Genomic DNA, 13,805 nt, shown 5'->3' on the forward strand with positions numbered 1-13,805 from the left:
TCACGATTTTCCAATCGTCTAGGGTCCAATCGATATGGTCACGAGGCGAGGAGCGGCGCTACACCCGATGTCGTAGCATCGGCACTCGCGTCGGTCGTCTGCTGCCATAGCCCATTAATGCCACATGTCGCCGCACTGTACTGACGGAAGCGTTCGTCGTACTTCCCAATTAATTTTTGCGTCATTTTCACGCGGTGCTCTTCGTTTGTTAGCTCTGACAACTCTACGCAAACGTCGCTGGTCTCGGTCGTTTCGTGGATGCCGTCGGCCACTGCGTTATCCACCTTGAGAGATAATCCCTGACACTTGGCATTATTGGCACATTCTTGACCCTGTGGATCCCGGAATATTGAATTCTCTAACACGATTCCCGAAATGAAATATCGCATGCGTCTGGCTCGAACTACAGTTCTGCATTCAACGTCTGTTAATTCCCTTCGTGAGACCACAATCAGTCAGAAACCTTTTCACATGAGACACCTGAGTACAAGTGACAGCTCCACCAATGCACTGCCCTCTTACACCTTGTGTACACGAAACTACCGCCTTCTGTATATGTGCATATTGCCATCCCATGACTTTTGTCATCTCGGTGTACTATAGCACAGTACAGAGGGTAACTGAGTGTAGTACGCAATGGGGCAAACACAAATACCATTTTAAGGAAAAAACAGTAAATACACTGAACTCACTGCGATTTATCATAGTCCTCTGGACAATACAAAAAGCAGAAGATGGTCCTTAATAGGGTGTGTGATCACAACAGACGGCTGTGCATGTTGGCCCAAGGTTTGTGAGGCGTTCTTGTAGTATGATGTTCATTCTCCACCAGCACGGTTGATAACTGTTCCCGGTCGTTGGTGCATGTGGACACGCTGATGAAGGGAGTTGATATACATCAACGGGGACAGTTGAAAATATGTACCCCCACTAGGACCCAAACCCGGGATCTCCAGCTTACATGGCGGACGCTCTATGCATCTGAGCCACCGAGAGAACAGACGTTAGTGCAACTGCAGGGATTTATCGCCGGCACACTGTACGAAAGAACAGATGCCATCTTCATATCGTTTAAGGCTAACTGGCTGAAGACCATCTTCAGTGCGGATGCACACTATTTACTTGAACTCTTACGTGACTCGGTGGATTGTCTGCCGCGAGTAATGAGTATAATGGCAGGGGCGCTATGAATGTATTGTGTGGACTATAAGTTGAGAATGTGGTTCTCACGGTTAGCGTGCCGGTGATAAAGCACTGCAGTCGCACTATCCTCTGAGTCCTCGGTGGCTCAGATGGATAGAGCGTCTGCCATGTAAGCAGGAGATCCCGGGTTCGAGTCCCGGCCTGGGCACGCATTTTCACCTGTCCCCGTTGATGTATATCAACGCCCGTCAGCAGCTAGTGGTATTGATTTAATTGTAATTTCACGCAGGAACATATCTCTTGTTCTGAAATAAAATAGGTGCTTGTTGGGGTTTAAGTCGGGGAAACGGGCAGCTCAACCCATTCACTGAATATCCTCTTGTTCCATGTGCTTCTACAGCTGCGCTGATCGATGCGATCGCGCGCTGTCACCCTTAAGAAAGAAATCAGGATCGGAAAAGACGCGCATAGAGAAAGAGTACAGTTTCACAATTGTTTTGGTGGTCCAGGTGCGGGGAGGCATAATGTTGCGTGGCCGTATTGACTTCCAAATCTTTGAGCACGGTGCACTCATCGGTCAACATTATTGCGATACTTTATTAATTCCCCATGTACGTCTTTTCAATAGTTCAGTCGGGCATGACTCCATTTTTAGGGTTCAGTACCTCAATCTGTGAAAATGGAATGCATCTCCATCTACAGGGATACTCTGCAAATCACATTTAAGTGCCTGGCAGAGCGCTCATCGAGCCACATTCACAATTCTCTGTTATGTCAATCTCGTATAGCGCGCGGAAAGAATGAACACCTGTATCTTTCCGTACGAGCTCTGATTTCCCTTATTTTATCGTAGTGATCGTTCCTCTCGATGTAGGTCTGTGTCAACCAAATATTTTCGCATTCGGTGGAGAAAGTTGGTGATTTGAGTTTCGTGAGATGATTCCGTCACAACGAAAAACGCCTTTCTTTTAATGATTTCCAGCCCAAATCCTGTATCATTTCCGTGACACTCTCTCCCATATTTCACGATAATACGAAACATGCTGCCTTTCTTTGAACTTTTTCGACGTACTCCGTCAGTCCTATCTGCTAAAGGATCCCACACCGGACAGCAGTATTCTAAAAGAGGACGGACAAGCATAGTGGAGGCAATCACCTTAGTAGGTCTGTTACATTTTCTAAGTGTCCTGTCAATAAAACGCAGTCTTTGGTTAGCCTTCCCCACAACATTTTCTTTGAGTTCTTTCCAATTCAAGTTGTTCGTAATTGTAATACCTAGGTATTTAGTTGAATTTACGACTTTTAAATTAGACTGATTTATCGTGTAACCGAAGTTTAATGAGCTCCTTTTAGCACTCATGTAGATGACCTCACACTTTTCGTTATTTAGTGTCAACTGATACTTATCGCACCATTCAGATGTCTTTTCTAATTCATTTTGCATTTTTTAAATCTTATGATGGCTTTATTAGTCGATAAACGACAGCGTCATCTCCAAATAACTTAAGACGGCTGCTCATCGCTTTCCGCGCCCGGGTTCCCGGGTTCGATTCCCGGCGGGATCAGGGATTTTCTCTGCCTCGTGATAACTGGGTGTTGTGTAATGTCCTTAAGTTAGTTAGGTTTAAGTAGTTCTAAGTTCTAGGGGACTGATGACCATAGCTGTTAAGTCCCATAGTGCTCAGAGCCATTTGAACCATATTGAACGGCTGCTCAGATTGTCTCCCAAACCGTTTGTATAGATAAGGAACAGCAAAGGGCCTATAACACTATCTTGGGGAATGCCTGAAAACACTTCTGTTTTACTCGATGACTTCCCGTCAATTACTACGGACTGTGTCCTCTCTGACAGGAAATCACAAATCCAGTCACGTAACTGACACGATATTCCATAAGCACGCAATTTCAGTACGAGCCGCTTGTGTGGTACAGCGTTACTTTGTTGTCTGTCTGTCTATCAGTCTGTCAAGACGCTTTTTTCAGAGGATCGGCCAGAGGTATCAAATTAAATTGGTATCAGTTACTAAGGTCTACGGATCCTCGCCGGTGCAAAACAATTCAAGCTTCTACGTGAATGCAATCAAGAGGTACGGCCATTTATGTCACATATTTTTATATTCGCAAAACTCACTTAAATTAAAAGAAGATATACCCTTTATATGAGTCGTCTACACGTACGGTAGCCTTAGAGTGGCAGTCCTACTCGCATTTGTCTGATTTTTGTGGATGGTAAGGCGCGACCTCATCAAACAGCCCAAGTGGAGGAGCTCCTGGAACGTGGGATATACGGCGACTGGACTTCGCCTGCCCGTTCCCCGGCTTAAATCCATCAGAGCACATGTGGGACGCTTTGAGGCAACATACTGCAGCGTGTCTACGTGCACCAACGCCCACCCAGCCAGTCGTCAGTCGCGCTGTTGGAGGAATGGAACACTGCGCCGAAAGATTTCCTTACCAACCTGGTGGCCGGGAGCTCGTGATAACTGACAATTTTAACAACCACGTAATCAAGAGATATAACCACTTGTGTCACATATTTTTATATTCGCAAAACTCACTTGTTGGCAGAACACTTAGATGATGCGACAAACCCACTAAAGAGACAGCCTACATTACACTTGTCCGTCCTCTGCTGAAATATTGCTGCGCGGTGTGGGATCGTTAGCGGGTAGGATTGACGGAGGACATCGAAAAAATGCAAAGATGGGCAGCTTGTTTCGTGTTATCGCACAATAAAGGTGAGAGTGTCACTGATATGATACGCGAATTGGGGTGGCAGCCACCGAAACAAAGGTGGTTTTCTTTGCGGCTAGATCTATTTACGAAATTTCAATCACCAAGTTTCTCTTCTGAATGCGAAAATATTTTGTTGACGCCCACCTTCATAGGGAGAAATGATCATCATAATAAAATAAGAGAAATCAGAGCTCGAACGGAAAGATTTACGTGTTCCTTTAACGCACGCGCCATTCTAGAGTGGAATGGTAGAGAATTAGTATGAAAATGGTTCGATGAACCCTCTGCCTCTGTGAATTGCAAAGTAACCATGTAGATGTAGATGTACAGGTAGATGTAGATGTACCTTGTTATGTCCAGGCGACCACGATAAACTGCAGCGGCTTCCGTATGTTATTGTTTTGGAATAAAATTGTCATTTCTACCACTGCGTATTTATTTCAGCAATCTTCTGTACAATGTCGTAGCAGTTATTTCTGTGTATGGTCCAAGTTTCATTTACTAGGCAATGATACGACATGTGGAAGTTCCTTTCGTCATTACTTTTTGCATACCTGTTTAAATGCAAAATAAAATAGTACGACTAAAGTTAAATCATACAGACTGAATACATGAAATCGGAGAAAAGTGCCACACAATAAAATGGTAATCTGTTAAACCACAATAAGGAAAAATAAAATTGAAAATTACTGCCAATTTGCCCGAGACACTGTAAATGAAAAACGACAATCGGTATATAGACCATAGCAACCGGAATACCAACATGCAAAACAAAACGCTACGAACTTATGCACCAACGTGTGGTATCTGATAGAACTGAACATTTATTTCCGCATGGAACACATCTATACATGATAGCTTATAAGGGTGAAAGGTTCAACAGTTAACTGTCAAGAGAGGCATCGAATCGTCTATATCAAAATTCAAATGGCTCTAAGCACTATGGGACTTAACATCTGAGGTCATCAGTCCCCTAGACTTAGAACTACTTAAACCTAACTAACCTAAGGACATCACACACATCCATGCTCGAGGCAGGATTCGAACCTACGACCGTAGTAGTCCCGTGGTTCCGGACTGAAGCACCTAGAACCACCGCTCGACCCGTCTATATCACTAGCACCGAAGAGTAATTAAGGTGACAAGTAATAGTCACATGGAATGTTTATACACCACTGTACACTCGCGATTGCGGGGATTCAATGAGATGTCGACGTGCTTCGGCTGCCGCGTGCTGACGCATCGTGATTGCGCCGTGGCTGGACAAAGCAGAGTTGTTGTGTGTTGTTTGTACGGCTCAAAGCAAATTTTGTCGCGTACTTACGCCTCAACTTGGGCAAAGGAAGAAAGATGTACCCCAAGGCAGTGAAGAGGCCTTCTGTAGTCGAACTCAGCGAGTTTCCCGAACCACGGAGGGAAGAAGACGATCGTACTCCTGTTCCATGTCTGCACATAAAATGCAAAGGTACGAGATGGGCAGATAAGTACTATGCGACTGTCGGCAGTGGTAAACAAGAAGTCGGTATCAAGTCAATCGACTCCGATGCCACTATAGAGCTCCAGGGAGCCACCATGGCCGACGATAAAGCACCCAAGAGCTCTATGGCCTTCCACATCATGGAGGCGTCCCAGAAGGAGAATACGCCACCAAAAAGGCGCGAGAAGACGACTACGGCCCCCATCCGTAGGCTACCTTGGGGCTGCGACGAAACGGCAATCAAGGGGGAACTGTCTCGCGCCGGTTTCGGAAATACGTCCCTCAGGTTGCATAGCTGAACGAACTGGACGAAGCCGCCGCTGTTTGTCGTGGTCGTGCAAACGGCAGACGACATCTTCACCTAGGAGAAGCTGCTAGGCTTCCCGATGATGGTGGAAACTCTCCAGCCCGACATGGACATGAAGCCACAGTACTTCAAGAATCCAGAAGGGAGCCCTGCGCTTCGTCAGGTAGTCAGGAGAGCACGACGGCGACAGAAGCAAAGAAGAGAAGTAAACTTGCACCCGCTGTGGCGGGCCTCATGTTGGTAACAAGTTGGCGCGGCTGCCCGGCCTTCTCCTGACACAACTGTATCGCGGACGGGTTCAAATGGCTCTGAGCACTATGGGTCTTAACTTCTAAGGTCATCAGTCCCCTAGAACTTAGAACTAGTTAAACCCAACTAACCTAAGGACATCACACACATCCATGCCCGAGGCAGGATTCGAACCTGCGACCGTAGCGGTCACCCCTGTGAAGCTCAAGTGTATTACCCTGTACAAGCAGCTGTTAAAATGGAACGGGAGCACTCACCTCCTCGCACGACACAACTGAGCCCTCTAACCTCATTGAGTTCACAGTGACATGAACCCAGTGCTTTGTCTTCCATGCTTACACCACATCATACTGACATCGCCACCACACAAGTTCCACAGTCTGATGCTCACGCATGTTTCGGACCGGATCTCACTGTTCAATGCAGCACAAGGGCATTTCATACTTCACCATCAACCTTCAGTGGCCAGCATACAGTGAACTATTTTGCTCAACATACTACACAGAGAACATGTGCCTCTGATCACTTATTCTACACAACTTCATTAATGACTGTTACAGCCACAGCTGTTCCACCTGTGACAGGAGCCCACACCTCCCATGCTGCGATAGCCACCCCGGCCGGCCATCGCGGACAGGAAGATATAGCAGGGGATAGGGACGTCCTCAAGCCAATACTGCAGCCAAGCCAATCCGAATAATCAGAATACCCATTTCGGACGTTAGAGCTCTAAGGGATACTGATACTTCAAGAAAAATTGGGTGGAAACCCAGACAATTCTACCTCACAGTGTGAGTAGTTGTTGCTGCTATGTTTTTCGCTTCATGTTTCCATTTGCATGGCGGTGTACACTTTCGCGCGTCTTTGCCAAATTTCTTGTGGTACCAGCACAAATTTTGTGCCGATGCTGAGAGTTTACTGCTGTTCATTTTTTGGAACAAAACCTACTACCAGCTTAGAGACAGAAGTGATGACACTTCATGCAGGACTTGACCATCATTTAGCAGGACAATGCTCAAGCACATACAGTGCAAGCTGTTACTGATTTGTTCGACTGATGGGGCTGCTAAGTGCCATAGAACCTACTGCGCTCCCCTGACTTAAGCCCTCGAAAGTTCAAATCGATTTCTAAAATGAAGGGGACACTTCATGGCATTCGCTTCAGAACTGCTACAAATTTATCGGGCAACAGACCGCGCCTCTCGAACTGTCAACGCAACTGGCACTGCTAAGAGTATCCTACGGCTTACACATCGCTGGCGACGGGTTATACACAATGCTGGTGACTACTTTGAAGGTCAGTAAAACTTTGAAACACGTATCTATTTTGTACGAGCTGTAAATAAATAGTTGCCACTATTAAAATTCCAACCCTCGTAGATACAGGTACGTAGTCTTCAGGGATGATAACTATACTGCAATGCAGACATCAGAGGTACGTTTTATTGAAGTCGTACGAAGCGATTAAAAGTAGTTAATTCAGAGGTTCATTGTGTAAATGTTTATTCACTGTGAAACAGTAACTTCTGCAGTTTTTAAAGATATTGAGATACAGTTGTGTCTTTGGATGTGCCTCATTTTTGGGGAGATCGCAGATGTATTCAGGTTTGCGCTAATATCTGTGAGTCACTGTCGAATCTCAAAGAGCTGTAACTTAGCCATTTTTAAGATTTTATGACACTCCGCCGTTTCCTGGAGCATTTCCTGCCCAAAGTAGATCCGAGTAACAGCCGTTCAGATTCCTAGCTTAGTGATTTTTCCCCACATACAGTCCTTTGTTAACGCACGTGGCTCGCATGGAGCGACTGTGGCGGTCCGCCCAACGGCCTCGTTCTATCGGCCATGGGGCCGCACAGCTTCGCAAACAAATTCACATTATGTTGCATCAGTTCTACATCTACATGGATATGCTGCAAATTACACTTAAGTGCCTGGCGGAGGGTTCATCGAAACACCTTCACAATTCTGTATTATTCCAAACTCGTATAGCTCGCGGAAAGAATGAGCACTTATTTCTTTCCGTACGAGCTCTAATTTCCCTTATTTTATCGTGGTGATCGTTTCTCCCTATTTAGGTCGGTGTCAACAAAATATTTTCGGATTCGGAGGAGAAAGTTGGCGATTGGAATTTCGTGAGAAGATTTGGTCGCAACGAAAAACGCCCCCTTTTAATGATGTCCACCACAAATCCTGTATCATATCCGTGACACCCTCCACCTCCCCCTACCCCATTTTGCGATAATACAAAACGTGTTGCCCTTCTTTGACCTTTTTCGATGTACTCTGTTAATCCTATCTGGTAAGGATACCACATCGCGCAGCAGTATTCTAAAAGTGGACGGACAAGCGTAGTGTTAAGCAGTCTCCTTAGTTACACTTTTTAAGTGTCCCGCAAAAAAAAAAAAAAAAAAAAAAAAAAAAAAAAAAAAAAAAAAAAAAATACAGCCTTTGGTTAGTCTTTCCCACCACATTTTCTATGTGTTCTTCCAATTTAAGTTATGGTTCAAATGGCTCTGAGCACTATGGGACTCAACTTCTGAGGTCATCAGTCCTCTAGAACTTAGAACTACTTAAACCTAACTAACCCAAGGACATCACACACATCAATGCCCGAGGCAGGATTCGAACCTGCGACCGTAGCGGTCTCGCGGTTCAAGACTGTAGCGCCTAGAACCGCACGGTCTAAGTTGTTCGTAATTGTAATTTCTAGGTATTAAGTTGAATTTACGGCCTTTATATTTGACTGATTTATCGTGTAACTGAAGTGTAACGGATTCCTTTTAGCACTCAGCTGAATGACCTCACATTTATCGTTATTTAGGGTCAACTGCCAATTTTCGCACCATTCAGATATCTTTTCTAAATCGTTTTGCAATTTGTTTTGATCTTCTGATGATTTTATTAGTCGATTAACGACAGCGTCATCTGCAAACAACCTAAGACGACAGCTCAGATTGTCTCCCTATTCGTTGATATAGATAAGGAACAGCAAAGAGCCTATATATACTACCTTAGGGAACGGCAGAAATCACTTCCGTTTTACTCGACGACTTGCCGTCAATTACTACGACCTGTGACCTCTCTGACGGGAAATCACGAATCAGGTCTCATAACTGAGACGATATTTCCCAAGCACGCAATTTCACTGCAAACCGCTTGTGTGGTACTGTGTCAAATACTAGGCGGCCGACTAGATTGCCTACATATGCGTAACGTTATAATTTCCAGATTCATCATTCCTGGTGGGTTTTTTCTACCTACTTACTATATAAAATGCACTCGTGGAAGTCTGGGGTAAATCGTTGTTGCGTCACACATTACTGATAAATGTAGGTGGAAATGAGCTAATAACCAAGTTCGAGATTTGGGCGTAGTAATTTCATTTTCCTCACTTTTTCTTATTTTTAGATTTGAATACTAACGTTGCACAGAATTTCCCTCTCAGCAAATTGGGATGATCTCTGTTTTATATTTCTTTTTTCCCAATGAAGTTTTACTACCTAGCAGGAACTGTACAAGAGTATGTTCACTTCAAAGTGTGATCTTAAACCGAAATGAAGAAAACTATAGCAACTGGAAAGGCAAATAAAAATTTCATTGCATTTTGGAACGGCATATTACTTGTTTGGTAACACAAACACAACTACTTGCAGTTAAGGTTCACTTACAAATAATTTCTCTGGATTACTGGTGAGATGGACGGTGTATTTCCCGCTGGCAGACATCTTTTCTAGGCTGTCGATTTCATACGGCGTCAAGCCTGCCAGGGAGGAGATGAGCGATGCCGAGTACCCGGAAATCAGCACAAACATCGCTATGTGGACAGACGTCAGTAGCACCCGGAACCAGTCTCGCGGTGGAGCACTACATGGGTCTGCAAGAAAAATCATCTGGATAGCATTGAAAGGTAGGCACTATATTTTTTGTCTTTTTGTCGCTCACGTTAAACAGACACAGATGCAACTAGGTAAAATATACAATCAGGTAAAAGTTTCTATTGACGATTGTTGAAGATTAGATTAGATTAGTTTTCGCTCCATAGATCCGTGTTGAGGAGATCCTCGTGGATGTGGAACATGTCACCTTTTTTTATTTTTTTTAAAGCTGAAATAACAATACTAATAGTATAAGTATATACAACACATAATTTGTTTCTATTAAAAAATTCGTCAATGGAGTAGAAGGAGTTGGCCACTAGTAAGTCTTTCAGGCTCCTTTTAAACTGATCTCTATTTGTAACTAAATTTTTTATGTTTGCTGGCAAATTATTGAAGATGAGTGTTCCTGAGTAGTGGACCCCTTTTTGAACTAAAGTAACTGCTTTTAAGTCCTTGTGCAGATCATTTTTGTTCCCGGTATTGTATGTATGAACTGAGCTGTTTGTTGGAAAAAGAGATCTATTATTTAGGACAAATTTCATTAAGGAGTAAATATACTGAGAGGCAGTAGTTAGTATACCCAGTTCTTTGAAGAGGTTTCTACAAGACGTCCGTGAATTTACTCCACAAATAATACGTATTACACGCTTTTGGACTCTGAAAACTTTTGTTTGACTTGAAGAGTTACCCCAAAATATTATACCATATGACATTATGGAATGAAAGTAGGCAAAGTATGCAACCTTTTTCACTTTTATGTCGCCTATGTCTGCTGACACTCGAATTGCAAATACAGATTTGTTAAGGCGTTTCTGCAGTTCTGTGGTGTGCTCCTCCCAACTGAATTTATTATCAAGTTGTAATCCCACGGTGACTACCCACGAGTACCTTTAAAAAGCCTTATTTCATTGCCATGACTGGTTTCGAGCCATTATGCCTATCTTCAGATTTACTACGTTATCACTTTCGTGAGCCGTGGGAAACATGCTTCCCACTACAATGAACTCGCTCCTTGTCCCTTGGGATTCCAGTTCCCAGCTCTGTACGGTGCTACCACCTAGTGAACAGTATAGGGTACTACTTCCAATCGGAAGTTGCCGCCGTTTTTGCTGTACCTTCGCGCAGAGGCATTGTATAGCTGAGTGTTGCTCTGTAGAGCCTTTCAGTGCTGTTTGCGTGACATTTCGTGATTTTTTCCTCAAAGCTATAGTATAAGGTAAATACTTTTGATTTATCCAAATTTATGAAAGAAAACGTAAAATTGTAACGAAGAGAATTCCAGATTGAAACAAAAGGAGCCATTTCTGCAGTAAAATGGATAACCGTCCAGTTACTTTCCTGTCCTGAATTCATGACCCATGAGAAACAGCCACAGTGAAAAGGAAAAACTAGTACAGAGATTCCTTGTACTGAAGTTGTAGCAGAATATAACAAAATAATGGGTGGTGTCGATAAGTTTGATCAACTAGAAGAAAGGTATGCTATTGGCAGACGTTCTGTGAAATGGTGGCACAGAATATTTTATTTGCTGGTGGACGTTGCTGCAGTGAACAGTTTTATCCTGTGGAAAATAAGTAAAACAGAAAGTGGACAGCATGACCAGCTCACATACAGGATCCATCTAGCCAGACAATTGATCGCTGGCTTCTCATCCCAAAAAAAGATGTGGTCAAAAACATGTCTTTCTGGGAAAAAGGGGTAAAGTATCTGAAGATTTTCGTCATGTGGCTGTAGGGGAGCATCAACCCATTTTAGGAGAAACCTACTGGACGTGCCGTCATTGTAGTACCAAAGATGCGGAAAAGAGCACTCGCTGTGTTTGTACATATTGTGAAATACCACTTTGCATAGGCCCATGTTCCAGAAAATTTCATGGCAAGTAATTGTGAACAATCATTGTAACAAGAGAAGTAAATTTATCAAATAAATATGACATATATTGAAAAAGATGTTTTTGTCATTTAACTCTAAGGAAGGGCAGTGGGAAGAATACCTCCCACCTTGTTGTGTGACCTCACTTTCACAGTTGGAGCAAATTTGATATTCTGTATGATAAATATACCAATTTGTTAAATCTTCTCTCCATTCATTAAAAAAACTGCTCAATAATTTTGCCCACGAAAGGGTTATCGGTATGATCGACTGCATGTCGTCTTGCTCTCCTCCTGTATTGCATGGGGCTATTTATATACTTAGTATCGTATGGGTGACTTGCATAAACAAGAACACAGTAATGAGAGCAGACAGAATGCAGCTGACGATGCTGACAGTGTAATAAAATATTTGTTTTAATCTGAAGATGGGCACAATTCGTCGAAACTGGTCACAACGAAATAAGAGAAACGCTCTCAGTCTTGCGAAAAATTAGTTTGTTCATGAAAACCAAGGCCATAGAGTTTTCTTAACTATGCCTACTGAGAGAAGGAGTTTAGAGATTCAAAAAACCTACTTCATAATTGCAGCAATTTACAGCGCAAGCGGTGTAAAATATTTTTCGTGTATGGTGAAGCCAAGCGTGGAATATTATGATCACATCTTTTTCGTCATTGTCACATTTGCTTGAAATGTCATTGACATTTATTAAAGAAAACATAATTTACTCTGGTTCTCCTATCATTTCTCTATGATGGCTTGTATAGTGTAGTTCATTACCACCATTTTGGCGTTACAGTTTCCAGACAGAGCTAACTGCATGGGAGATTACTGACTTTTCTTAATGCACACGGTATAACACTGCTGTACTAATGCCTCTTTAAAATGATGTGCCTCCTTAAGTACATACGAATACTGAAAATTTATTAAACTTCAGCAACAAAGTCATTCCTCCTCCCCCTCATCCTCATCATGAGCCATTTCACATTTACTGCTGAATACGGGCTTGTACCCGTGGTTTAGGGGTAGCGTCTTTGATTCATTATCAAATCGTCTACGGTCCTGGGTTCGATCCCTGCCACTGCCTAAATTTTGATAAATAATCAGCATTGGCGGCCGAAGACTTCCGGCATAAGAAGTCAGCCTCATTCTGCCAACGGCCTTGTCAAAGAGGGCGGAGGAGCTGATAGAGGTTCAGGGCACTCTCTTGTCCTAGGGGTGGGAAATTGCCCCTAAAGGCGGAAGAATCAGCAATGATCAACGACATGAGGATGCAGAAGGCAATGGAAAGCACTGCATTAAAGAAACGTAACGTGTATCCACAGGACATGTGGCCTGTAGTTGAAGAAGTGTCATGATGATCTCTCCATTGGCAAAAGATTCCGGAATAGTCCCCCACTCGGATCTCTGGAAGGGGACTGCCAAGGGGGAGGTTACCATGAGAAAAAGATTGAATAATCAACGAAAGAATAATGCTCTACGAGTCGGAGCGTGGAATGTCAGAAGCTTGAACGTGGTATGAAAACTAGAAAATCTGAAAAGGGAAATGCAAAGGCTCAATCTAGATATGGTAGGGGTCAGTGAAGTGAAGTGGAAGGAAGACAAGGGTTTCTGGTCAGATAAGTATCGGGTAATATCAACAGCAGCAGAAAACGGTATAACAGGTGTAGGATTCGTTATGAATAGGAAGGTAGGGCAGAGGGTGTGTTACTGTGAACGGTTCAGTGACTGGGTTGTTCTAATCAGAATCGACAGCAGACCAACACCGACAACGATAGTTCAGGTATACATGCCGACGTCGCAAGCTGAAGATGAACAGATAGAGAAAGTATATGAGGATATTGAAAGGGTAACGCAGTATGTAAAGGGGGACGAAAATCTAATAGTCATGGGCTACTGGAATGCAGTTGTAGGGGAAGGAGTAGAAGAAAACGTCGCAGGAGAATATGGGCTTGGGACAAGGAATGAAAGAGGAGAAAGACTAATTGAGTTCTGTAACAAGTTTCAGCTAGTAATAGCGAATACCCTGTTCAAGAATCACAAGAGGAGGAGGTATACTTGGGAAAGGCCGGGAGATATGGGAAGATTTCAATTAGATTACATCATGGTCAGACAGAGATTCCGAAATCAGATACTGGATTGT

General features: G+C 43.4%; 1 non-coding gene across 1 annotated transcript; it reads left to right on the forward strand.

The window, feature by feature from the left end:
• Positions 1-1,276: 1,276 nt before the first annotated feature.
• Trnat-ugu (transfer RNA threonine (anticodon UGU)) lies at positions 1,277-1,351 on the forward strand. Its single transcript has one exon. It is a non-coding gene; the product is annotated as a tRNA-Thr (tRNA).
• The last annotated feature ends 12,454 nt before the right edge of the window (positions 1,352-13,805 follow it).

This window comes from Schistocerca gregaria, chromosome 2 (assembly GCF_023897955.1).
Source record: "Schistocerca gregaria isolate iqSchGreg1 chromosome 2, iqSchGreg1.2, whole genome shotgun sequence".
In the NCBI taxonomy this organism is placed as follows: domain Eukaryota; kingdom Metazoa; phylum Arthropoda; class Insecta; order Orthoptera; family Acrididae; genus Schistocerca; species Schistocerca gregaria.